Here is a 27,825-nt window from a genome sequence, read left to right as displayed (position 1 = left end):
ACAATGCCCTGTGTAACCTGATATAAAACCCAAGTGAAAAATCTCAAATCCAATAGATGGAGATCTAGATAGGGTTCCTCCAATCTCCACACTATTGACCTCTGGGCTGGAAAGTTCTGTTGTGGGGGATGTTTAGCAGCATCCCTGGGCTGTACTCACTAGATGCCAACAGCACCTCCCCCACCCAGAAACTGCACAAGCAAGTGCTAGGGAGTAGGTGAGGACAGGAGGGAGAGGGCTTCCATCCGATTGCACAAACTAGCGCCAGTAGGAAGTTGTCCTTTTTACTTCAATTTATTACATTACACAGTAGGAATCAATGCCCTCACTGTGTGCATTCAGTCCAACAGTCCCTGAACTAAATCTGACAAAGGCTGGCAGCATATTAAATATCCTGCCCCCAGTGGTGAATGCAGATTGGAATTAGTTTCGTTCCACCAGCCTAATAGTTGGTCTAAAACAATATTTCTCCTGAGAGCCTGTTAGATATTCTAATTCTGGGCCTGACCACAGACTTGAGTCAGAATCCCTTGGGCTGGAGCCCAGGAAACTGTATTTTAACAAGCTTTCCAAGTGGTTCTTAAGCATGCTAAAGTTTGAAGTAAACTGTTATAGGATATACACATGCCCTCATAACTGTGGCCTAGACTCATGATCTCCATGAGGATTGCCTAGTCTATTTAACTAGGCCTGTGCTCCAAATATTTCCAGTTTGCAGAATCAAATGGAAGCCCTGCCCTGAAGCTCCGCCCTCAAGGCCCAAACCCTAACTGTTTGCTTCTGCTATATTTATTTCTCCCTAGGGACTGGATACGCTCAGTGTCCCTCAGTGCTGATTAATTCTTTGTTTCACAGAAACGGACAAGAGAACCATAAAAATTACTACCTACAGTAGTACTATCACTCATTAGAAATTCTGGAAGCCACTTCTGATTTGTTCAGAGATCAGCGTTGACCCAGATTTAGGTAAAATACCTGGATCATTGTGATTTTGATTATTGTCCACCAGACTTAATGACATCCCACAGTCAGATTGGGCTCCTAGCCTTGGCCACATGCAGTGTTGCTTCACTCTTCCCTGAGGGGTCCCTTATTCAAGTACCAGCAGGCTTCATGGCAAGGCCTAAGTCAGTTATGATCTTACATCACTGGTAAGACTTGGGCTTAGAGACTTTACAGTGTGAAGTTCCCTGGTGCGTCAGGATGTTGGAGAACCCAAGAATTTAGTAGGATTTGGCCCAAAAATACCACAGTCTTTCCTAGAAAAAAAAAAGTCCTTGCAGAAATTTCCGATTTCAATTTTCATTTTTTTAAGTAAAATGATTTGCTTCCAAGTTATATACAGGTGGAATCTGAGGTGTAGGGCAGGGGTCACCAACCCTTGGGCTACAGACCAGTATTGATCCATGGCCTGTTAGGAACTGCACCGCTCAGCAGGAGGTGAGCAGCCAGGGAGTGAGCATGACCACCCGAGCACCTCCTCGTGTCACATCAGCGGCGCATTAGATTCTCATAGGAGCGCGAACCCTATATAGTGTGAACTGCATGTGCGGGGGATCTAGGTTGCATGTTCCTTATAAGACCCTAACGAATGCTTGATGATCTGAGGTAGAAGAGTTTCATCTTGAAACCATCCCCATCCCCGGCCCCATCCATGGAAAAATCATCTTCCAAAATAGGGCCATGGTGCCAAAAAGGTTGGGGACTGCTGGCGTAGGGGGTTTCACAACAACAGCATAGCTGGAGTGAAGGGGTCAGCAATGGGAAGGAAGGGAATTTGACTCCATTGATTGGCAAGTTAGGTTGGAACAGATTATTGACTACAATTTGCTTTGCATTTGAGAAGTTTGGACATTCTTTGTTAGACAATGGAGAGCTACTGAAGGATGTATATGTGTATATGTGTGTGTTTATTTTTCTTCTCCCAAAGGGAAAACAGAGTGTAGCCTCCACCCAGGTCAAGTGATAGAAAATTTCCAATATCAGCTGAGCACAGTGGCTCACACCTGTAATCCCAGCACTTTGGGAGGCTGAGGCAGGCAGATCACCTGAGGTTAGGAGTTCGAGACCACCTGAGGTTAGGAGTTCGAGACCAGCCTGGCCAAAGTGATGAAATCTTCTCTCTACTAAAATACAAAATTAGCCGGGCTTGGTGGTGCATGCCTGTAATCACAGCTACTCAAGAGGCTAAGGCAGGAGAATTGCTTGAATCCAGGAGGCGGAGGTTGCAGTTAGCCAAGATCACATCACTGCACTCCAGCCTGGGGAGAGAGAACAAGACTCCATCTCGAAAAAAAAAAAAAAGAAAAGAAAATTTCCAATATCCAGAAGTTCCTCTCCTGTCCCATTCTAGTAACTACTTCCTTTCTTCTCCCTAAAATAAACCACTCCCCTGATTTCTGACACCAGTTATTACTTTTGACTGTTTTATAAATTGATGAAAAAAGCTGACTTTTTTTCACTGTTGTGTAGTATTGCATTGCATGAACACCCCACAATTTATTCATCCAGTCTACTAGATTGGATTGATGCCAATTGAGGCTATTATGAATAATGCTCCTATAAATGTTCCTGTATCTTTATTTTATGCATATGGTCATACATTTTTGTTTGATGTATATCTAATTGTGAAATGGATGCAATATAGGGTGTGTGTGTGTTCAACTTTAGGAGATAATGCCAAAGAGTTTTCCAAAGTTATTTTAATAATTGAAATTTCCTCTAGCCTTGACAGATTTGAAACAGGGACAATATCAACACTATGTTTTGGGACACTGAATCCAGCTGCAAAGTATAAGATGGTTTAGGTGTGGTTATATTAGAACACAGGGAGGGGAAACATTATTGTGAGAGCCCAGCTGAAAAAGAATATAATCTTGAACTTGGAGAGAGGAAAGGCTAGGACAGAGATTAGAGATACTGTGGAGTTTAGGTTGGTAGGTAATTGGAGAGGGAGTCATAAGTGAAAATGATGTTTTAAACCTGAGTGAATGGGAGACTAGTGTCAGGAGAAAGGTATCTGGGACAATAATGAGTGTGGGCTGAGTTAAGATGAGGTTAGTTTGCTGATGGGAATCTAAGGGAAGGTGTCTAAGAGACAACTAGAAACTGTATTAGTCTGTTTTCATGCTGCTGATAAAGATATACCCAAGACTGGGCAATTTACAAAAGAAAGAGGTTTAATTGGATTTACATGTGGCTGGGGAAGCCTCACAATAACGGTGGAAAGCAAGGAAGAGCAAGCCACCTCTTACTTGGATGGTAGCAGGCAAAGAGAGAGAGCTTGTGCAGGGGAATTCCTCTTTTTAAAAATATCAGATCTCGTGAGACTTACTCACTATCACAAGAACAACACAGGAAAGACTTGCCCCATAATTCAATTACCTCCCACTGGGTCCCTCCTACAACATGTGGCAATTCAAGATGAGAAGTGGGTGGGGCACAGTCAAACCATATCAAAACACAGCTCAAGAATTTGTCCAGGGTGGGGAGAGCATTAGGGAAAAGACCTAACGGATGCTGGGTTTAATACATAGGTGATGGGTTGGTAGGTGCAGCAGACCATGGCACACGTTTACCTATGTAACAAACCTGCACATCTTGCACAGGTACCCCAGAACGTAAAGAAAAGAATCTGTCAAGCTACTGAAGCAATTTCATGAGGATGTTTTTCTACAACATTATTATGATAGACCTTGGTTTAGAAACCTATTATACTGGTTTAAGACTTTCCTTTATATATCTACAGTCACCTAATCATGCTCCTAGATTTTAAAATTTCACTCCCTATGTTCAGTAATTCTCAAGTAGGATGAACTATTGTGTAGATGTATTCGTACAGGCTTATAAAATGTATACCCTCTGTTTTACATGAAACCATAAATAATACACATTTCTCAGATCTCCTTTTATATTGCTCATTTACCTACTGGCTTAGTTCAAGTTTTCAACATTTGCCTGAACTGCCGTCCTAATTTCTTAGCTCATCTCTTGCTTTCCAGTCTCATCACCCTAAAATGAACTCTCTGCAATGAGATCCGGAATGATCTTTGAAAAATGCATATGTGAACATCTCATTCAAAAATTGTTTGTTGCCTTTACTTGCATAATAAACAAACACCTTCATGAGCCAGCTACTCTGATTTCTTGCCACTCCCTTATTTATATTTTGTGCTTCAGTAGTAGTTTCTCATACTCATGACTCTATTTAATGCTTTCATGCCTGTGCATATATTGTTCCTCCTGCCTAGAACACCATTCCTTCCTGTAAATGTTGTTGCCATAATTCAAAATTCTGCTCCTTGAAGTGTTTTTAAATGTATAGACTTAATTAATCAAGCAATGAGAAAGAGAGACAAGGGCAACTGGAGCAAAAGGAAGCTTTTCTGAACATGTGGAGTATGGATCTATGAGCATTAGGTACCGTAATTTAAAATAATGTGAGGACATTTCTTTTAGTCTCAATACAATTGTGTGATTCACTTTTCCAACCCTAACACATACTGCAAAATATATTTATGATTAGTAAAATAATTTAAAATATAATAAAATAAAACATTAAGATAATGGGGAAAATGCAGATTTTTAACAGAATATTTAATTTATGCGGGTTGAAAGAGAATACTGCTTTAAATTTTCAAATTTTCTGAACAAATATTCTTCTTCATGCTCCCACAGCAATAACAAGAAAATTTAAAAGATTACTTAACAATACTTAAAACTTATTTAAAAATGTATTGAACACATGCAAAAATGATTATGGTATGAAAAAGACTTGTACAGATATCTACCTTTTTTAAAACTGAGGTCATACGATTTTGGAAAATAACATGTACATGTTGTAAAAAAGGTAAAATAGTTTACTTAGTAGAAGGATAAAATCCACCTCTTCTCATCCTTCTTCCAATGCCATTCTTCAGAGATAATCACATTTAAGAGTTTCTTGTGATGTTTTCCAACATTTTCTGCATTTATAAGCAGGTTTAGGTACACATACATTTATACCTAAACATACTTATAAATGTGCACATACTTATACATGCTTATAAATGTATGCATGCTTATAAATGTACACATAAATATATATTTTACATTTTTATAGAAACTGAATCATGCTATACATATAACTTCTCAAACTACATTTTGCACTTAATAATCTATATTGGATATTTTCCCATATCAGAATATACAGATTTATCCCATTCTTCTTAACCCCTTCATTGAACGGATCGTATGGATGTACCATAGCCTACTTATCCAGTTCTCTGTTGATGAATATTTAGAGTGTTTTCAGATTTTCTTCTTTATAAATGTGGTGGGATATTTTCAAAACCTAATAGTTTTGAACTATTAGGTTTTTATCCCCCTGTTTTCTCCATTCCTTTATCCAAGTAGGTGGGGAGAGATAAAGAGCAGGAGTGGAAGAGTAGAGTGAGCATGGGCACTTCATGAAAGACCAGAAGCCAAGTCTACTTACTGGCAGTGTCCAGACAGAAGACTAGGCTTCAGAAAGGCATGGTAAGCACATTCCTTGATGACTCCAAGGACCCAGAAGGATATGTAATTCCAGAGCCTCTGGACCTGAAGGGATTGTGCAGACTGGGCATGGGCACCTTGACTGTAACTAATGGGGAACGATTGCTCATGATCACTGTCTGTAGGGACCTCCCCAGTGCCTTGGTCCTACTGAATGAAACTTTGTAAAGTTCTTGGAGAGTGACTAGGAAAGGAGAAAGGGGAAAATAAGGGTCAGGGTTCTAAATGAAATTGATTTTAAAATATAAATAATGCAATTCAAGTGTTTGGTTTTTTGTTGATTTATTTTGCACATCTAAGCTTCTTGACTGGAATTCATACCATCTTCATAAACATTTGCAATTTTCAAGGTACCAAGATATTTAATATATCTTTCTACTTAAAGTCAAACTTTAATTTTGGAGACATTTTATCCATAAGAGCCTAAATCTTTTACATTCATTAAAGAGAAAACGTGGGCCAGGTGCAGTGGCTCACATCTGTAATCCCAGCACTTTGGGAGGCCAAGGGGGGGTGGATCACTTGAGGTCAGGAGTTTGAGACTAGTCTGGCCAACATAGTGAAACCCCATCTCTACTAAAAAATACAAAAATTAGCAAGGTATGGTGGCATGTGCCTATGAACCCAGCTGCTCAGTAGGCTAAGACACAAGAATCACTTGAACCTAGGAGGCTGAGACTGCAGTGAGCCAAGATCACACCACTGCACTCCCGCCTGGGCGACAGAGTGAGACTCCATCAAAAAAAGAAAGGAAAACAGAAAGAGAGAAAGAGAAAACGCCCATTTGAAATGGTGTTCTTTTATCTTGACACAGTTACCTGTGGAATTTTTGGGTATCCATTCTTTTATTTAAAAAAGAATTTCAACAGAAATAAACCATACCTTTACTAGACGCTCAAGGTGTTAGATTTGTTTTTTGTTTTTTGTTTTTTTTTGTTTTTTTTTTTTTTTTTTTTTGAGAGAGTCTCGTTCTCTTACCCAGACTAGAGTGCAGTGGCATAGTCTTGGTTCACTGCAACCTGTGCCTCCTGGGTTCAAGCGATTCTCATGCCTCAGCCTCCTAGTAGCTGGGATTCCAGGCTTGCACTACCACACCCAGCTAATTTTTGTATTTTTAGTAGAGATGGGATTTCCCATGTTGGCCAGGCTGGTTTCGAACTCCTGATGTCAAGTGATCCTCCCACCTTGGCCTCCCAAAGTGCGGGGGAATTACAGGCGTGAGCCACCGCACCAGGCTTGTTAGATTTATTATATCACTTTGATCACTTTGTTTTCACACTGACATCAAGCAATGTCTGAAACACATATGAAGAGACAAGATTTAATAATTTATTATGAAGAGAAAAAAATGCTTTATGAAGAAGTAATGCCTCCATTAAGACTCTTACTTTTTTGTTTGTCCTTGCTTTTACTTTTAATTGATACTTTTACAATCTTTATTGAAGGATTTAACCTTGTTTAAAGTTGGCAGAAGATTAACTCAATTACAAATCTCATGGAAACAATTTAACCATTATTCTCTAATTTAGAGGCATTGATTAAAATTGTTTTCAACAAGGAAGGACAAAGAGGATCCTTAAGATGTCTTACAACTTAGAACTTTATGATGTCAACTCACACTTATATTGTCTTTCAACCTTAATTCTCCAGCATATTTATATAGCACTTGGGGGCTGTCGGTCCGCCAGTGCTGGGGAAGTCAGGCTTCTCTGACAAACAGCCAAAGAACTTGAAACAGACTGTAGAAAGTCCACTCCTGCCAGGACAATGCAAGCTGTTTAGTGACCATCTAACTATTCTGCTAGGTTTTTTTTTTTTGCCATACTTGGTAGTCCCAGTAATCTGGCTAGCTTCAGAAGTTAAGCAAAACAAAATACAACTGCGCACAGCCACACCCGAGGGTGACTCTGTCTCCAAATACTATACAAGTCCATGACTGAAGCACTTGAAAGGCTTGTATCCCTGCAGATGAAATCTTTGTAAGATTGAGTCTTTAAAGACAACCCTTAAGCACATAAATATTGTCATTTACAGCACCGTTTCAGTGCTATTTTGCCTTTCCAATTATAAAGGTGGCTAATGCACATGATAATTACAGTTCCTTAAAATTTATTCACTCTTGAGCAGATCAGCTCAGTAATGTTGGCACAGTTTCAGGGTTCCTGCTTGCCAAACACCCTTTGATCCAGTGAAATCATCGTATGATTCAAAACAAGGCCTACAGCCTTTCAAGAATTTACATCTTAAATCCTCATCTTCGTTGCTAACCCCCCCAATGTTCGATCTAAAAACAGAGTTTTCCTTATCATTGACAAAGAAATAAGGTTTTTCCCTGTGGGATTCATAATATGCTTTCTTTTTTTTTCTCTTCATTTACTCATCATTTGAACTAACTTACACTGAGTGCTTCTTATGTACTAGAGACTGTGACCTGCCCTGCAGTTATGGAACTAAACTACCTCCCCTAAACTCCATAAGGCAGAGACAGTCAGTTAAGCAGACAATTGCTTTGTAGTGCTTTAAGTAAGAGCAGGGTCAAAGGTAAACAGAGGTAGGACCCAAAGCCTTTTGGTGAGGGCCAAAAAGATTCCAAGTAGAGGTGAATTCTGAGCACAGCATTGAGGATAATAGCAGCAGGCAGATGACAAAAGCAAGTAAGTTGGGTGTTCGAGAGACAGAAGAAATAGTAGGTGCACCCAGATCTGGCAGTGAGAGAAAACGTGACCAGTTTTAGAGAAAATTAAAAATGCTTTGCTTGTCTTGAAAGACCTCCATGGAGTAGCTAGAAAAGAGGAGGGATGGATAAGCACACCAAGATTTTAAGTCACCATGTTTTGCCCTCCAAAGAAGTTTGAATTTTATTCTAAAGTCAATGTGGTCCCTTAGAAGAATTTTGAGCAAAGATGTGACTTGACCAGTTTGGGGTCTTAAATAGATAACTCTGAGGAACTGTAGAAGAAAGTTAAAGACAAAATATTTAGCATAGAATGACCACGTTTCAATTCACATTATGGAGCACTGAGAAGCTATCTGGCACTGAAAACAGTGCTGGACAAAAAGCTCAGAGGTTGTTCCATCACTTCTGTCGATCAGTACTATCATAAAGAAAGAAAAACTAAGGAGAAGGATAAAGGGAAGGAAAGAAAGAAAAATAGGGGGAATGGAGAGCCAGAGGGAGAAGAGAAAAAGGGAAAAAACTGTGGAGGTGATTAGAAGTAAAGCTTATGTACATCATAGGTCTCCAATCGGAGATGAAAGAGCGCCAGGGAGGACATAAGATATTCACACGACATTCTATTTCTCCAAAAAAGAAATAAATCATTCTTTTATTCACCTTAATATCCCAACAATGTTGCAAGTTATTCATTCTCATCTAGCCTGTTCTCAAAATAATACAATGATATTTGAGAAATTTCTTCATACCTTCCATGATTATGACTGAATACCATATCAAATTGATTTGATCAAAAACCCCCCGATGGCTCTCTTTCTGTCACACATGTCTTAAATCTACCAACAACTATTATCAGCTCTCCCCTCAAATTATATCCAGGGTCCAAACATTTCTCACCATCTTCATTACTACCTTGGTCCAAGACACCATCATCTTTTACCTGAACAATTTCAAAACTTCCTGACTCTTACCTGCTTCCACCCTGTAGACATCACTCCTTTGTTCATCATCCTCCAGTGGCTTTCCATCATCTTATCATAATCTACACACTGTGAGTGATCTTATCCCTTGCTACCTATTTGTCCCCATCTCCTCCTCCTGTCCCCTCTTCTCACTCTTATCCAGCTACGTTGGGCTTCCTTTTGTCTCAGATGTACAGTTATCCCAAGGGCTGGGCACAGTGACTCATGCCTAATTCCAGCACTTTGGGAGGCCAAGGTGGGCAGATCACTTGAAGTCAGGAGTTCGAGACCAGCCTGACCAACATGGTGAAACCCCGTCTCTACTAAAAATACAACAATTAGTCAGGTGTCATTGCAGGCACCTGTAATCCCAGCTGCTCAGGAGGCTGAGGCATGAGAATCACTTGAACCCAGGAGGCAGAGGTTGCAGTGAGCCTAGATTGCACCATTGCACTCCAGCCTGGGCAACAGAGCAAGACCATCTCAAAAAACAAACAAACAAACAAACAAAAAAATAGTTATTCCAGGGCTTCTGCGCTAGCAGCATCACTCTGCTCAAAACATCCCTCCCTTGGATAACTGTTGTCCAAATGTCACTATATCTGAATGGTTTTCATGAAGCCATCTTAAATTAAAATAGCACACCTCACCATTCACATTTTTCTTTGTTCCCTTTGTTTTTGTCTCTTCTCACCCCACACCCTCTACCAGATGTAAACTCCTGAAGGAGGGACTTTAGTTTGTTTAGTGTTGGTTCCCACATGACGAAGAATTTATCTGGGACAAAGTTGGTGCTCAATATTTTTTGACTAAATTGATAAGCAAATGGATGAATGGAATTGTCCCCTGAACAGCACTTCTTTTTTGCTTGATGTTCCTAAGTAACCATTTCCCTTCACTTTGCAAACAGAAATTCAAACATTGCCTGAATCCTAGAGGGTAAACATCTTTAGTATGGAAATGAAAACGGCAGTTATTCCACAGTGGTTTTAGGCTTAAGGTTAGTACACTGAACCAGAACTTAAAATGTTTTTAGGATTTCCAAATCATCTGGAAGGAGCCAAAGTTCTATTCCCATGAAAAATGGTAACTTTTCAAAGGAAATAACATTTTTGAGATGGGACAATTCAGAAATGCTTAAAGACAAAGTAAATTTAAAGATCATCCTTATATGCTAAGAGATAACAACTGCTATGTAGGTGCATCATTGATAATCTTGGCAATATTTACTCTTTCTATCCATTATTTTTATTCATGTATTTTTTTTATGAGACAGAGTCTTGCTCTGTTGCCCAGGTTGGAGTGCAATGGTGTGATCTCAGCTCACTGCAATCTCCACCTCCTGGGTTCAAGTGAGTCCCCTGCCTCAGCCTCCCAAATAGTTGGGATTACAGGCACCCGCCATGATGCCCAGCTAATTTTTGTGTTTTTGTAGAGACGGGGTTTCACCATGTTTGTCAGGCTGGTCTCGAACTCGTGATCTCAGGTGATCTGCCTGCCTCGACCTTCCGAAGTGCTAGGATTACAGTCGTGAGCCACCATACCTAGCCTATTCCATTTATTTTTGCCCTTGAATCAAATTTCATAGTTTTCTTTATATCTATACATCTTAAGTTTAATCATAGCTATTTTATGTTGTAGCCTGCTGCTGAAATCAGATGTTCTTACATTACATATTCCAAATGTTTTTTGAACTGCTTTTGAATTCAATAATTGATTTTGTTCTGACCACAGTAATAATACTTTTTAATACTTTTTCAGTTTTCTCAATGTTTTGTGGTAATCCCATCATGTGTCAATAATAATAACTTTGTTCCTTCCTTTTCAATATTTATATTTTTGTTTCTCTCATATATTGTTATTTATCCCTTTGGTTAAAGTTTTCCACCAATGTTATAACATAGCAGTAATGATGGGTTATCTTACATTGTTCCTGACTTAACTTGGAATGATTCTAGTATTTCATTTAAACTTTGATGTCATAGTTGTGTTTCAAATAGACACTTTTTAATTATCTCTCTTCCTTTGATAATTTAAATTACACCTAAGCAAAGATCTTTATGTATAAATATTTGTATTTCTTATTTTCTTTAAAATGGATGCAATGATGCTTGATACATGGTGCCAAACTGTTTTCAGTGCTTGCTGTACACATATACCTGCAGTGTGTAAGTCCCACTCTTATCAGCATTTAGCATTGCCAATGTGAAAACATCCCAGAATTTTAGTTGATAAAAATTTGGGGGCTTGGTGAGGTGGCTCAGGCCTGTAATCTCAGCACTTTTGGAGGATGAGGAGGGAGGATTGCTTGAGCCTAGGACTTCAAAACCAGCCTGGGCAACATAGTGACACCATATTTCTACAAAAACATACCGAAATTAGCTGGACGTAGTGGGGCATGCCTGTAGTCACAGCTAAACAGAAGGCTGACATGGGAGGATCAATCGAGCCTGGGAGGTTGAGGCTGCAGTGAGCCATGATCACTCCACTGCACTCCTGCCTGGGTAACACAGTGAGACATTGTCTCAATAAATAAATAAATAACTTTAATAGATAAGAAATGCCATATGTTTAAATTTTCATTTATTTTCTCATTATTGTATTTGGTTAGTTTTTCACTTACTGATTAGCTATTTGCATTCCCTCTGCCAATTCACTATTTTTTTAATTTCACAGTTTGATTTTTCTGTGAGTTCTAAACACTTAATAGAGAATTACTTCTTGATTATTGTATGTGCTCATTTTAGCACATTTGTGAATAATGCCAAACTGTTCTTCAGAAATATCAAAATAGACAGTCTTCAGCCACATGTGAAAGTGCTTATTTCTTTCAACCACCCCAACACTGAGAATAATATTTTTTAACTGACTTGCCAATTGAATAGGTGAAGAGTACATATGTTAAATATTTAATTTTCATCTCGGAGATTGTTAATGAATGGGATCATTTTTCATGTTTATCATGAGTTTTTTTCTTTCTTTATTTGCCTCTTCATCTTTAAATAGTATTTACTTTATTCTTTCTGTGGATGTTTAGTGTTGGTTTTATCATAAATAGAAAATAATTTTTCAGTTGGATTTGCTGCTTAATTATGCTTATAAAATTTTTTGTTGGTTTGTTATATTGAGCATGTTCGTGCCCACCCCTAATCCTCCAGTCCAGTGTCATCTCTTAGTCCAGCCACTGCTGTAATGTTCAGCTTCCTTCTGGCTTTGCCTGGTTTCAGTTGGGTGCAGTCTGAGTGCATCTGCTTAAGCCCCCTGTCCCAAGCCTCCTGCTTTCTGCTCTGGGGTTTCTCTCACCCCACAGTAGGATATCTCCCAAAACTCACTTGTACTCATTGGTGTAACCTGAAAATATGGAGGAGTCAATATCCTTTGGTCACTGCCATCATTGACTATTAAGGCCTGGGAACAATGGAGCTTCTTCTTTATCTCTTCAAGTGGACCTTCTGAGTCTTCTCAGAACATCCTTAGGGCTAGAGTAATCTGATGCACAGATGGGTGGCCAACTGAACAATGCATCCTTTTGTCAACTTTTTCTGCTAGCCTATCTCCCCCCTTCCGTGACTCATTCCTGCTGTCTGGGATCATATTTCTAAATAAACTACTCACACATAAACCTTTGTCTTAGACTTTGCTTTGAGGCTTAGTTGTGTACGCTTTTTACATATAAGGTTTGTCTATGTCTCTGTGTGGGCATGGGTATGTATGATCACATATCTAAATCATGCATTTTATGGTTTCTGACTATAGTTTCATGGGTATAAGGCTTTCTCTGTCACCAGAGTCAGATAAATATGTATGTCCATTTTAATTCTTTTGGTATAGAGTACAAGGTCATGATCTGTTTTGTTATATTTCCCAAATGATTAAGCAAACTTTAAAATAAAGCCTACTGAACATCTAGCCTTTTCTCACTGATTTTTGTCAGTTAACATTTCAGTTTCAGGAGAATTACAGATTTACAAGAGACTAATCTCCTTTTTCCTACTCTTCTTCACACGTATTATGATTATGATTTAATTAGCCAAATATATATAAATGTAAAGATCCACAGTAGAGGAGTAGATGCTTTTTCTTGGTTTACTAACTGGACTTAACAGAGACTGGTGACACTCCATATAGAGGCCTGTCACAGCAGAGTAAATAGCCAAACACTGGCATTGCCATAAATCTTAAATCGTTGGGGTTATATCCTAATTCCAGTGTAACCAGCATCAACAATGTAATTGCTTCCAATTATGGGTATTTTTAGGGGACAGAAAATGATCTAGTTTTTTTTTTTTTTAATTTAGAAAAAAATTAAGCCAACCTACTTACCAGCAAGGTGACAGCCACATGAGGATGGGGTATAGAAAACAGTACACTAGTGTGCATGGTTGGTGTCACTGCCTTAATCTTCCCAACATCTCAATAAATGAATAAATAAACCTGTTGCCCCACAATCCTGCACTAAATATTTACGTGTACAGATGGCTGTTTCCGGCCTTCACATCTGTGTCACTGAACTTTCAACCCACTCCTGTGATGGTACTACCAGAGATTACTGAGGCTTTTAAAACATGTTTTAACACTGAACAGAACACATTAGAGAAATGCGAATCAAAACCACAATGCGATGACACCTCACACCAGTTAGAATGGCGATCATTAAAAAGTCAGGAAACAAGAGATGCTGGAGAGGATGTGGAGATATAGGAACGCTTTTACATGTTGGTGAGAGTATAAATTAGTTCAATCATTTGGAAGACAGTGTGGTGATTCCTCAAAGATCTGGAACCAGAAATACCTTTTGAGCCAGCAATCCCATTACTGGGTATATACCCAAAGGATATTAAATCATTCTACATTAAAGACACATGCACATGCATGTTTATTGCTGCACGATTTACAACAGCAGAGATTTGGAACCAACCCAAATGCCCATCAATGATAGACTGGATAAAGAAAATGTGGCACATATACACCATGGAATACTAGGCAGCCATAGAAAAGAATGAGTTCATGTCCTTTGCAGGGACATGGATGAAGCTGGAAACCATCATTCTCAGCCAACTAACACAAGAACAGAAAACCAAACAGCACATTTTCTCACTTATAAGTGGGAGTTGAACAATGAGAACACATGGACACAGTGAGGGGAACATCATCCACCAGGGCCTGTCAGGCGGTGGGGGGCAAGGGGAAGGAGAGCATTAGGACAAATAACTAGTGCATGCAGGGCTTAAAAACTAGATGATGGGGCGGGGCACAGTGGCTCATGCCTGTAATCCCAGGACTTTGGGAGGCCGAGGAAGGCAGATCACCTGAGGTCAAGAGTTCGAGACCAGCCTGACCAATGTGGTGAAAACCTGTCTCTATGAAAAATACAAAATTAGCTGAGCGTGGGGGTGCATGCCTGTAATCCCAGCTACTGGGGAGGATGAGGCAGGATAATCGCTTGAATCCGGGAGGCAGAGGTTGCAGTGAGCCAAGATTGTGCCACTGCACTCCAGACTGAGAGACGGGCGAGACTCTGCCTCAAACAAAACAAAACAAAACAAAACCTAGATGACAGGTTGATGGGTGCAGCCAACCACCATGGCCCATGTATACCTATGTAACAAACCTGCATGTTCTGCACATGTACCCAAGAACTTAAAGTAAAATTAAAAAAAAAAAAAAAGGAAAAAAGAAAAACAAACAAAAAAGCACTGGACAGAACAAATCCTTTCTCAGTATTTTCCTTTTTCAAAAATGTGTTGTCTCTTTTTGTTTACTGATCATTCTTGTTGAACTTTAAAATAACATTGTCAGGTTTACCCCAAAAGGTGGTAGACAAAGAGATGCACCCCCAGATGCCACATCAAGGAAGGGTTTGTTGCCTAGCTGCTGGGAACACATGGACAACTTCCAGCTGTTGACTCCTTCAAGGTCACGCACTTCCGATGTCACTTCCCTCAGGTAACTGGGCAACGTGGTGATAAAGAGAATCAGACATTTCAGCAGACCTGGGATAACTCTGGTGGGAAACACCCGCTCGTGAGCTCCTTGCTGGTTTGGCCAAGGCTTTGTTGAGTCTGCATCTCATCTTCACTTCTCATTCCCTCAGTCCTATGACTTTCCCCTTCTTTTCTCAGATGTCAATCTCTAATCAATGTCTTATATCCTCAATTCCATCTCGACCTCTTTCTTTGAAGAATTCAAACTGTGACAAATTTAATTAAAATAGTGCCAAACCTATCTATTTAAAATTTTACTTTCTTTTAATACTTAGTTTTTCCATTTAGAAATATAGTGTCTCTACAATGTACCAGAATCTCTGAGACACATTTAAAGCAGTGTGTAGAGGGAAATTTATAGCATTAAATGCCCACAAGAGAAAGCAGGAAAGATCTAACATTGACACCCTAGCACCACAATTAAAAGACCTAGAGAAGCAAGAGCAAACACACTCAAAAGCTAGCAGAAGGCAAGAAATAACTAAGATCAGAGCAGAATTGAAGGAGATAGAGATACAAAAAACCCTTAAAAAATCAATGAATCCAGGAGTTGGTTTTTTGAAAAGATCAACAAAACTGATAGACCGCAAGAAAGACTAATAAAGAAGAAAAGAGAGAAGAATCAAATAGACACAATAAAAAATGATATAGGGGATATCAACACCAATCCTACAGAAATACAAACTATCATCAGAGAATACTATAAACACCTCTCTGCAAATAAACTAGAAAATCTAGGAGAAATGGATAAATTCCTGGACACATACACCCTCCCAAGACTAAACCAGGAAAAAGCTGAATCTCTGAATAGACCAATAACAGGCTCTGACATTGAGGCAATAATTAATAGCCTGCCAACCAAAAAGAGTCCAGACCAGACAGATTCACGCTGAATTCTACCAGAGGTACAAAGAGGAGCTGGTACCATTCCTTCTGAAACTATTCCAATCAATAGAAAAAGATGGAAACCTCCCTAACTCATTTTATGAGGCCAATATCATCCTGATACCAAAGCCTGGCAGAGACACAACAACAACAACAAAAAAAAAAAAAAAGAGAGAGAGAGAGAGAGAGAATTTTACACCAGTCTCCCTGATGAACAACAGTGCAAAAATCCTCAGTAAAATACTGGCAAACCGAATCCAGCAGCATATCAAAAAGCTTATCCGCCGTGATCAAGTTGGCTTCATCCCTGGGATGCAAGGCTGGTTCAACATACACTAATCAATAAATGTAATCCATCACATAAACAGAACCAATGACAAAAACCACATTATTATCTCAATAGATGCAGAAAAGGCTTTTGACAAAATTCAACAGCCCTTCATGCTAAAAACTCTCAATAAACTAGGTATTGATGGAATATATCTCAAAATAATAAGAGCTATTTATGACAAACCCACAGCCCATATCATACTGAATGGGCAAAAACTGTAAACACTCCCTTTGAAAACCGGCACAAGACAAGGATGCCCTCTCTCCCCACCCCTATTCAACATAGTGTTGGCAGTTCTGGCTAGCGCAATCAGGCAAGAGAAAGAAATAAAGTGTATTCAGTTAGGAAAAGAAGAAGTCAAATTGTCCCTGTTTGCAGATGACATGATTGTATATTTAGAAAACCCCATCGTCTCAGCCCAAAATCTCCTTCAGCTGATAAGCAACTTCAGCAAAGTCTCAGGATACAATATCAATGTGCAAAAATCACGAGCATTCCTATACACCATTAACTGACAGAGAGCCAAATCATGAGTGAACTTCCATTCACAATTGCTACAAAGAGAATAAAATACCTAGGAACCCAACTTGCAGGGGATGTGAAGGAACTCTTCGAGGAGAACTATACACCACTGCTCAATGAAATAAAAGAGGACACAAACAAATGGAATAATATTCCATGCTCATGGATAGGAAGAATCAATATTGTGAAAATGGCCATACTGCCCAAAGTAATTTATAGATTCAATGCCATCCCCATCAAGCTACCAATGACTTTCTTCACAGAATTGGAAAAAACTACTTTAAAGTTTATATGGAACCAAAAAAGAGCCTGCATTGCCAAGACAATCCTAAGCAAAAAGAACAAAGCTGGAGGCATCATGCTACCTGACTTCAAACTATACTACAAGGCTACAGTAATCAAAACAGCATGGTACTGGTATCAAAACAGATATTTAGACCAATGGAACAGAACAGAGGCCTCAGAAATAACACCAGACATCTACAACCATCTGATCTTTGACAAACCTGACAAAAACAAGAAATGTGGAAAGCATTTCCTATTTAACAAATGGTGCTGGGAAAACTGGCTAATCATATGTAGAAAGCTGAAACTGGATCCCTTTCTTACACCTTACACAAAAATTAATTCAAGATGGATTAAAGACTTTAATGTTAGACCTAGAACAATAAAAACCCAGAAGAAAACCTAGGCAATACCATTCAGGACATATACATGGGCAAGGACTCATGACTAAAACATCAAAAGCAATGGAAAGAAAAACCAAAATAAACAAAGGAATCTAATTCAACTAAAGAGCTTCCGCATGGCAAAAGAAACTACCATCAGAGTGAACAGGCAACCTACAGAATGGGAGAAAAGTTTTGCAATCTATCTGTCTGACAAAGGGCTAATATCCAGAACCTACAAAGAACTCAAACAAATTTACAAGATAAAAACAAACAACCCCATCAAAAAGTGGGCAAAGGATACGAACAGAGACTTCTCAAAAGAAGACATCTACGCAGCCAACAGACACATGAAAAAATGCCATCATCACTGGCCATCAGAGAAATGCAAATCAAAACCACAATGAGATACCATCTCACACCAGTTAGAATGACAGTCATTAAAAAGTCAGGAAACAACAGATGCTGGAGAGGGTGTGGAGAAATAGGAACGCTTTTACACTGTTGGTGGGAGTGTAAATTTCTTCAACCATTGTGGAAGACAGTGTGGTGATTTCTCAAGGATCTAGAACTAGAATTACCATTTGACCCAGCAATCCCATTACTGGGTATATACCCAAAGGATTATAAGTCATGCTGCTATAAAGACACATGCATGCACACATATGTTTATTGCGGCACTATTCACAATAACAAAGACTTGGAACCAACCCAAATGTCCATGAATGATAGACTGGATAAAGAAAATGTGGCACATATACACCATGGTTACTATGCAACCATAAAAAGGATGAGTTCATGTCCTTTGCGGGGACATGGATGAAGCTGGAAACCATCATTCTCAGCAAACTATCACAAGGACAGAAAATCAAACACTGCATGTTCTCATAGGTGGTAACTGAACAGTGAGATCACTTGGACACAGAGCAGGGAACATCACACACTTCTGGGCCTGTTGGGAGGTGGGGGGCTGGGTGAGGGATAGCATTAGGAGAAATATCTAATGCAAATGATGAGTTGATGGGTGCAGCAAACCAATAAGGCACATGTATACCTATGTATCAAACCTGTACATTACGCACATGTACCCTAGAACTTAAAGTATGATTAAAAAAGGAAAAAAAAATAGAAGTACAATGTCTCTAAATTTATTCATCTTCTTACACATTTCTTAGCAAACCTTGCTTTATATAAGTTTTACAGATTTGTTTGTTTATTTGTTTTTGAAACAGTCTTGCTCTGTTACCCAGGCTGTAGTGCAGTGGCATAATCTTGGCTCTCTGAATTCTCTGCCTCCCAGGTTTAAGTAATTCTGGTGCCTCAGCCCCCGGAGTAGCTGGGATTACAGGCGCCCGCCATCATGTCTGGCTAATGTTTTTTTTTTTTTTTTTTTTGGTTAGAGATGAGGTTTCACCATGTTGACCAGGCTGGTCTAGAACTCCTAGCCTCAAGTGATCCGCCCACCTCGGTCTCCCAACGTGCTGGGATTGGCCGGGCGCGGTGGCTCACACCTGTAATCCTAGCACTTTGGGAGGCCGAGGTGGGCGGATCACAAGGTCAGCAAATCGAGACCATCCTGGCTAACACAGTGAAATCCCATCTCTACTAAAACATACAAAAAAAAATTAGCCGGGCGTGCTCCAGCGTGAGCGACAGAGCAAGACTCCGTCTCAAAAAAAAAAAAAAAAAAAAAAAGTGCTGGGATTACAGACATGAACCACCATGCTTGACTGGTTTACAGATTTTTAAAAGAGTTTTCCTGGTTTTCTTATATTGGTTATTGGTTTCTCCATTATAAATAGAACTCTTTCATCATGTCATCTATGTGATCCATAATGTTATTAATAAAACATATTTTAACAGTAACTTCAGCGAATTCACTTACAAAACACACTTATTTAACATATTGTTTACTTTTTTATCAAACTTTCTTTTTCTCTATTATAATTTTTACCTGACATAATGAAATTACAAACTTCATATATCAAAGAGATTTCATTCCAGCTTCCTACATTCTGAGAGCAATTTCAGCAATAATAGCAACAATCTGTTGAGTACCTCTAATGTACTAGGCGACAGCACATAAAAGCTCTGGTGATATTATCTATAATCCTAGCAGCCATCCTGCAAGGTTGCGTTATAAACGACACTTTTCAAAGAATGTGTGCACCTTACCCATTATCAACAGCTAGCAAGTTATTGAACCAGGAGTCAAACCTAGGGGAAAAAAATCTAAAGACACTTTTCACAGGCAACATAACGAAACTGAGCTTTCCCAAGTTCTCTTTCACTTTTGTCACATATATCACACACCCACATAGACACACACACACACACACACACACACACACAGATCTCACGCGTAATTTCTGAAAAAGAAGCTTATGGACTCGAAAGTTAAATTCCACCTTCACCTTACTCCCTTCCAAATATTTTTCCTTCTCCAGGGGGCAGGAACTATGAATAATTTGTATAGAACCTTCATTCTCTTTCAGTTCTATATTGTATCTCACAATGTATCTGTGCTATCATTTATTTAATTAGTACCCTAATGGATACTTGGATTGTATGTAGTTTTTAACAATAGTGAAACTTTGTAACTTTTCTTAACTAAAAAACCTACTTTCAGTATTTTAATTATAAAAATAATATATTGCTCACTGAGTTGGCGAAAATAAATATTGAACCAAATAAAAGAGGCTGTGAGTTTGCTTTCGCCAAATTTGTTTCTATCTCTTTAAACACACTTTGTATTTAGTAGGAGATTCTCAGAGTTTCTAGGCATGAGGAATTGCAGAGCATTCCCAATTATGTATCCTATTGGCTAAATCATTAGGAATGGAGAATATAGAGGTACAATATATGTGATCACACTGACATTTTGCTTAGTAGTCTTTTTTATAGCCCAAATTATTTAAATCCCAAAACAAAATATATTTATTGTAGAAAAATAGAAAAGGCAAATAAGTAAAATATTTTAAATCACTAAATAACTAGTGTTAAAATTCTGGCTAGAGACCTTTTAAGAAATCTTATACATTATGTATAGATACACGAATCATTTACATATCCTATGTAAGATCATGTAATTTGTATTAACTATTTTTTAACTTTCTTTACTCCATATTATGTCTTGAGATCTTTGTGTAAGTCACGATTAATTTAAGTGGAAAATGAAACCTTGTGTTCTCTTTTTCAAGGAAACTGGGATGCCACTTCTATAGGTGATAAAAGTACAAGCAGAGTGGAAAGTTTAAGCTAATGGTTCTCATTCTTTTATTTTTTCCCATCTCTGTGTAAACACTTCAGCCTAGCCTTAAGCCTCCATATCCTTACTTGTATTAAAATTGGACTCTACCATAATTGTACTTCATTTTAATGGACACCCAACTTTTATTTGCCACAAACTCCATCAAATCATATTTCTTCTTATGTATGGTCTCTAGCATATATTTGCATACTCTTTAGCAATTTGTTGATTTGTCAAATATTTCAGTATCTTGCGACTGCTTTCTAAAAGCCTGTAAGGTTTCTTTAGTAGTAGTGATGACTTGAAACTTCTATGTCAGAAGTTGTTCCAAACTTAATCACTCCTCTAATTGTCTAATTTTAGTGCAAATTAAAGAGAACCATAAATCATTTTTCTCAACTCAAAATTTCCACCTGTGGTTACACACGGCTTGCCTTGTACAGTTGTGCATGCAGTACACTGAACAAGTCTAGGGGTTATCATTTATACTGCAGAGATAGATAGACAGATACATACATATATATGCATACATACATACATCTTTCCAGTAGATAGCAAAGAAATGCCTCGTTGTAATAAAAGCAGGTTCCTATGACAATTTTCAAACAGATGATAAGGGGCACATTTTTCTAATTTGTATGCTGACAGATTGAGGAGATCAGTTGTAGTGAGCAGATCTCACACTATCTGGGAAAGGATAGTTTAGCTTTATGATCAGATGTCTGAGAAAGAAGTATATTTGCTATGTATCACACTCTTTTATTTTGACTGTACTCTGCCTCATTTTGTTGCAGTTGTTTGCAGTCTCCACCACATATGGGACTGCAGCAACCTCAATGCTAAACATATAATATTCTCCTTCAGGGGGCTTGAGTGCCAGCCTGGTGGTCCTGAAGGCCAGAACTGGACTAGGGAAAGTCTTGATACCTCAGGAAATTGGGGTGCCAAAACCAAGCAAAGTTGAAGCAAATTATTTTGTAAGAAAGGTCTTTAACTATTATAACTCATACAAACACACATACAGACACACACACACACACACACACACACACACACACATGCATGTATGTGTATATATATAAACAAAATATTCTCATCTTACATGAATTTATTTCACTGCAAAATTAACTAATCTTGACCACATTTTTGTCCCTAAAGACATTCCATCTTGGGAATTTAATGGTTTAGAATGAAGATTTAGCTATATGCAATGCAAAACCAGAATCACAATGACTTGTTTAAGATTAATTTTTATTCTCCTGACTTGAATAACACAATCTGAATCGTAGACATTACTTGTGCTAACATATCGTTGGACTTAAAATTTAGTTACGTTAAAAAACAAAAAATCTAGCCCCGCAGCCACAGCTAGCTGTAAGAATGTCTGGAAAATGTAGTCTTTGATCTGGGCCACCATGAACCCAGCTGAATATTTTATTGCTAAGGACAAAGGGAAGAATGACTGAACTCTGCCCCAGGCTACGCTCAATAACCTCATGATTCAGTTCAGAAAAGAACCCTAACAACCACTTTTCTAGTGGAAGCTTCTTGTTTTTTTCCTTAAAATAGTTGATCTAATCCTTTTATAACGCTTCTTAAAATTGAATTGAAAATGCAAGTAACTCAAAATGGGAAATCAAGTTTTGTGAAGTTTCTTTTCCTTAATCTATTAGCTATCATGACTTGGGCCAACGTATTCATTAGAATGGTCTAAGAGTCATTCATTCGAACAAATATTTATTGAGCAATAAGTTGCTTACATGGATTCTGAAAAACACATCAGAAAAAAGTAACAAAGAAGACTCTCAGTATTCATTTATCTATACATAAAATTTCATCCAAAGCATCTGAATCAATAAATATTAAGGAAGAAATAGAAGCCAATTTACCAATGTTATTTCTATCATGAAAACTATTATGTATTTTTGACTTGTGTAATTTAAATTTTCTTATAAGATTCCAAATGTAAGGCCTTTACTTTTACAAACAAAAATAAAACAAAAAAGATAGATGAATATATGAACAATCTTATAGCCAAGAAATTTTTCACGTAAGGTATTTGGATAACATATCTGATAAAGTGAAACATGTTTTTCGTGAAAAATAAACCTGTCTTTAAAGATAGAGAACAACAAGAATAATACAAAGTTAAAATAGAAGAAATAAAGAGTTTGAAAATGAACTTCAGAAATTCATAACACACTGTCTATCATAGGGAGTTTATACATTCACCCCCGGTTATTTGAGGAAAGGCCTTTCTTGATATTAGTTGGACTCATCAGTGTGCATTGAAGGTGAATATTGATGACAGATCACAAGAAAGGGTTCTCGGGAACTGAGTGACAAAGTATAGCTGTCTACAAAATTCACCTTATAGGCTTAAGCTTTTGTGAATTTTGCTGATAGGCATTTTAAAATTCTGGATCATGATAATACAACATGCTGTATCAGAGGACTTTTGTCCTGAGACTCTTCATGCCTAACAGGACAACGACAAATTAATATACACTATATATTTCTTCCACTTAGTCTCATGAAGCCTGTACATATTTATTTAAGCAGAATAAATACGTGCATTTTCTGACACTAGCATTTACTTTTTGGGAAAGAAATATTCAGACAGTAAATATATGCCTTTCTTGGTTAAAAATGAAATCTTCCAAGGCATACCCCAACCAAGACTGTGCTGAATGTGATAATTTGAACACTGAGTATATCCACCCCCATTCCTTACTGCCCATTTGCATATAACATTTACTGACCCATGAGCACAGCATTCCGGTAAACCCACAATGTACGGGAGTTCAGTGAGGCTCAAAGCAAGTACAAAGTAAACGTGTAATGTCTGTTACTGAGTAAATAGGATGGCAGTGGGGGACGCTGACACTTTCCTTTTTAAACCAGAAGTTACTTCCAACAGAGAAAACAATACCATGTCTGTCTAAGAAACACAAACAAGCATTTCATATCTTTTCTTCCTGTGTTACCAACCACTTACACTGAAAATGATGACACAGAAGGAAATGGAAAGACTGGGCAAGTCTAGCTACTTTTCTTTTTAGTTCTTCCTTTCTCACCAGTATGCCAAAGGCAGAGTGTTGGCAGAATGAGCATATATCAAGATGTGAAACGAAAGCAGTTGGGTTAGTTTTGTACAGTGTTTACACTCTCTTTGTAAGAACAAAATGCATATGCACATACAAGATGTAATCTATGAATTGTGGTAATTTCTGTAATTCTGCGTGTAATTAAATGTTTTTATATTTCTATTTAAAACTTACATATCATCTGTAAAAGTGATATAAAGATAAACGATAAAATTCATACTCAAATTTTTTAATTTAAAAATTCATTAATTTTAAATTTTTCTTTACTTAGAACAACATGAAATGGCAAGAAAAAAAAACTCGTGAAAAGTTGAGAAAGGCTGCAGAAAAAAGGAAAGAGCTTTATATTTTAGTACCTTCTATGGAAGTATTTTACTTGAACAAGTGAACTGATATTTTCATTTTGCACTGGGCCCCACAGTGTATGTAGTTCTTGTGTGAGCTCCACTGTCTCTGTCACTCCGCAGCCTCTACGATATGACTTAGGCATTGTCCTTTTTATGTCATTGCTAAGTCTGACTCTCTGTCCCTCCTACCCCCAGGATTTATGAGTCACCTGGTTCCTTTGACAAATTCCTTTTCTGCTTAATCTAGCTGGGGCGGGTTCTATTTTTTGCAGTTAAGCACACTGATCAATAATAAAAATAATAACTAAAATTTATAGATTATTACTGTATGCTAGTACATATTCCCATAATGGTGAAGTATACACTATTATCTATAATTTATAGACAAGAAAACCTAGGGTTAAAATCAAATAAATTGTCTGAGTTGACTAGCTAATGCATCCAGGGCCAGGATTCAAACCCTAGAAATCTAACTCCGATTCTGTGTGGAGTCGTGTTTATGTTAATATTTGTCCTCATAAACATTGTTGATCCCTATGGCAAGAATTTTACTATGTTCTAAATAGGCACAGTGCCACCTAAACAAATAGCCATTATTACAATCCAAGACAGTAAATGTTTAAGTATTGTTGCTGAAAACATAATTCTTAGGGAAGATACAATAAACTGTCTTTTCTGAGAACCACTTTGGTGGCGACAGAGAATGTTCAATGGCTTTTACATTTTGGGGAGTTGTTTTCCCTGGGTTTCATTTCCCCGGATTGTAGCTTTCTGAATTTTACAAGATTTTGCCAGCACATGATAACGTTGATTAGAAAAGGCAGATAAAGTGAGAAAGTTAGATAGCTTGAAATAGGAATACTCACCCTTTTTTCTGTTTATCAGAGGTGCTAAAATATCTTTCCCAACAAGTCTTTTTCATGCTGCGTGTGCTATGGTTGGCCTATGGAAGTTCACACAGATATCCTGGCAGGATAAACATTTTGCAATTACAACTGATTCTTGAGAGTTCTTCACAAATAAATGAGGAACCATAAAGGTTGAGATTGATGGAATGTGGGAGCTTGAACAATACTTACCTGTACTAAGTGTATCATTTTGCCATGAGTCCCTCACTCTGTGAAAATTAAATCATTCTGACTTAGGGATGCATGTCATTTCAGTTTTAATGTTTTCAAATGTTGATGATTAAAGGTAACAGAGACATAGTACGTTGTTAAAAGCATGCAATTTACTATTTTTTTTAAATAAAACATGTTATGTGGGCTAAACTGTGCAAGTTAAAACATTACAAACCATAAAGGTGAAGATCATAGGACAAATATTTCTCTACCAGCTATGAGTAGGATGCTGCCTTTGTGATTTATTCTAAAATAACAAAACAGTCTGAAACAATGAAGTGTTTCTCTGTGCTTCATGAATATATATTAATTCAGTTCATGACAGAACAAGTCATTGGCTGCCTCTGCAAAACAGCCAAAAGGGAATGATTGATTATTTTATGCAGAACCTCACAGGGCCTAAAGGTACTTGAAATCTGTGGTTGACAAAATGCAAAATACTGCCAAAAAATGAATGCAACCCTTGAATATTATCACGATATTTATATTGATGACCAGAAGTACTTGAGAATTAATAATCACAAGCTTCCCAAATCTACTACAGATATCGATATAAAAACTATGTTTTCATTACTTCCTTAAACAAAACTATTATTGCCTTTAAAGTATATACACACTAGAAAATGGATTTGATTAGCTTCAGTTGCTCACTTCATACTTGCTAGTGGTTTACTGTTTTCATGAGAAAATGTTTTTACCATAAGTTAATATGAGCAAGTAGCTTATTTTGTTTACAGTCAAATAAGGAAAATGGCTCTTCCCAAAAAGTAAACTGACCAAAGTTTTTATTTACTTAGAATCTGAAATAATATCTTTGTGTAATTAGGTAACCATTTATTACTAAACTCATTTTTCAAATTTCCGGCAACTTAAAATTATTTTAGGGGAATGAGATTGCTGACACTTACTTCTGTCCACAAAATACATTGTCTTATTTTGGCCCCTAAACGTAGATCTCATGATATGAAATGAGATTTATTTAAAGGGCATTCACAGGAAGCAGGAATGGTGGACTGGGGAGGTTAAGAAGGCAAGAGGCCAGCACAGGCATGCACTATTGCAGTGGCTGCTGTAGGCAGCAGCAGAGAGGCTGCCAGAACCTCTGAGAAACAGCACACCCACATTCTCTACTTGAGGAACAACTACTGTCCTCCCTCAGTGCATGCAGGGTTCCCTGGGCACAATTACTCCCTCACACTGCTGGGCTGATGAGGCCCCTATGGTTTCAGAATCTGGCTAGCAATGCCAGTAAAACACTAAACCGAATTCAATCAGATTTTATTTTATTTTATTTTTATTTTTTTGGAGACAGAGTCTCACTCTGTTGCCCAGGCTGGAGTGCAGTGATGTTATCTCGGCTCACTGCAACCTCTGCCTCCAGTTTCAAGTGATTCTCCTGCCTCAGCCTCCCGAGTAGCTGAGATTACAGGCGTGCACCACCACCTGGCTAATTTTTGTATTTTTAATAGAGATGGGGTTTTGCCATATTGGCCAGGCTGGTCTAGAATTCCTGACCTCCGGTGATCCTCCCACCTCAGCCTCCCAAAGTGCTGGGATTACAGGCCTGAGCCATCGCACCCAGCCTAAATTAGGATTTTAGATAGCACTCCTGGCACCTGCTTGAGGCAGGGTGCTGTCAGCATGAGTTCGAGCTTGTCCAGACCTTGCTGCCCCTGTTGCAGCTAAAATCAGAGGTGGCCTGAAGGGAGGTGAAGCAGGGAAACAAAAGCATCTGCTGCCCGTGGGTATTTATTTTAAATAAAGAATAAATCTACCAACTTCACCAGTCACACCACCATACATATTCATCCTTATGCATCTTCATTTTTCTAGTCAATACTTCTATTGTTAGTAACAGGTCTCCATTTAACCTCCTCATAATAATCTTTTTATTTGATTCTGTGTAGTGCCAGCCTTGCTTAAGCAAGATTATATCAAAGGTTGCTTACCTTTTGAATTCTCTCAAGTCCTCGTAGGTTTGCTTGTGCTATTTTCTTGTCACACTCTGATCACAGATGCTTCATGCACTACCAGAGTATGTTAGTCCAGGCCCTCTGAGAAGCAGGTTCCAAGAGAGGACTAGCTGTGCAAGAGATTTATTAAAGCAATGTATTAGTCCATTTTCATACTGCTATGAAGAAATACCCAAGACTGCGTAATTTATAAAGTAAAAGAAGTTTAATGGACTCACAATTCCACATGGCTGGGGAAACCTCACAATCATGGCAGAAGGTGAAATAGGAGCAAAGGCACATTTTACATGGTGGCGGCAAGAAAGTATGTGCAGGGGAACTGCACTTTATAAAAACATCAGATCTCATGAGACTTACTCACTATCACAAGAACACCATGGGATAAACCCACCCCCATGATTCAATTACCTTCCACCGGGTTCTTCCCATGACATGTGGGGATCATGGAAGCTACAATTCAAGATGA

At 38.2% G+C, this 27,825-nt stretch overlaps 1 protein-coding gene across 1 annotated transcript in view; it reads right to left on the bottom strand.

The window, feature by feature from the left end:
* SOSTDC1 (sclerostin domain containing 1) overlaps positions 1-27,465 on the bottom strand; it is a 37,729-nt gene extending 10,264 nt beyond the window's left edge. The window contains exon 1 of the mRNA XM_023216007.2: positions 27,336-27,465. The gene's annotated coding sequence lies outside the window, so the exon portion shown is untranslated. The remainder of the gene's footprint in view (positions 1-27,335) is intronic.
* Positions 27,466-27,825: the final 360 nt, after the last annotated feature.

Source organism: Piliocolobus tephrosceles, chromosome 8 (assembly GCF_002776525.5).
Source record: "Piliocolobus tephrosceles isolate RC106 chromosome 8, ASM277652v3, whole genome shotgun sequence".
NCBI lineage: Eukaryota > Metazoa > Chordata > Mammalia > Primates > Cercopithecidae > Piliocolobus > Piliocolobus tephrosceles.
The sequence above is the reverse complement of the archived record's forward strand: the minus strand, read 5'-3'. Positions and strand labels throughout refer to the sequence as shown.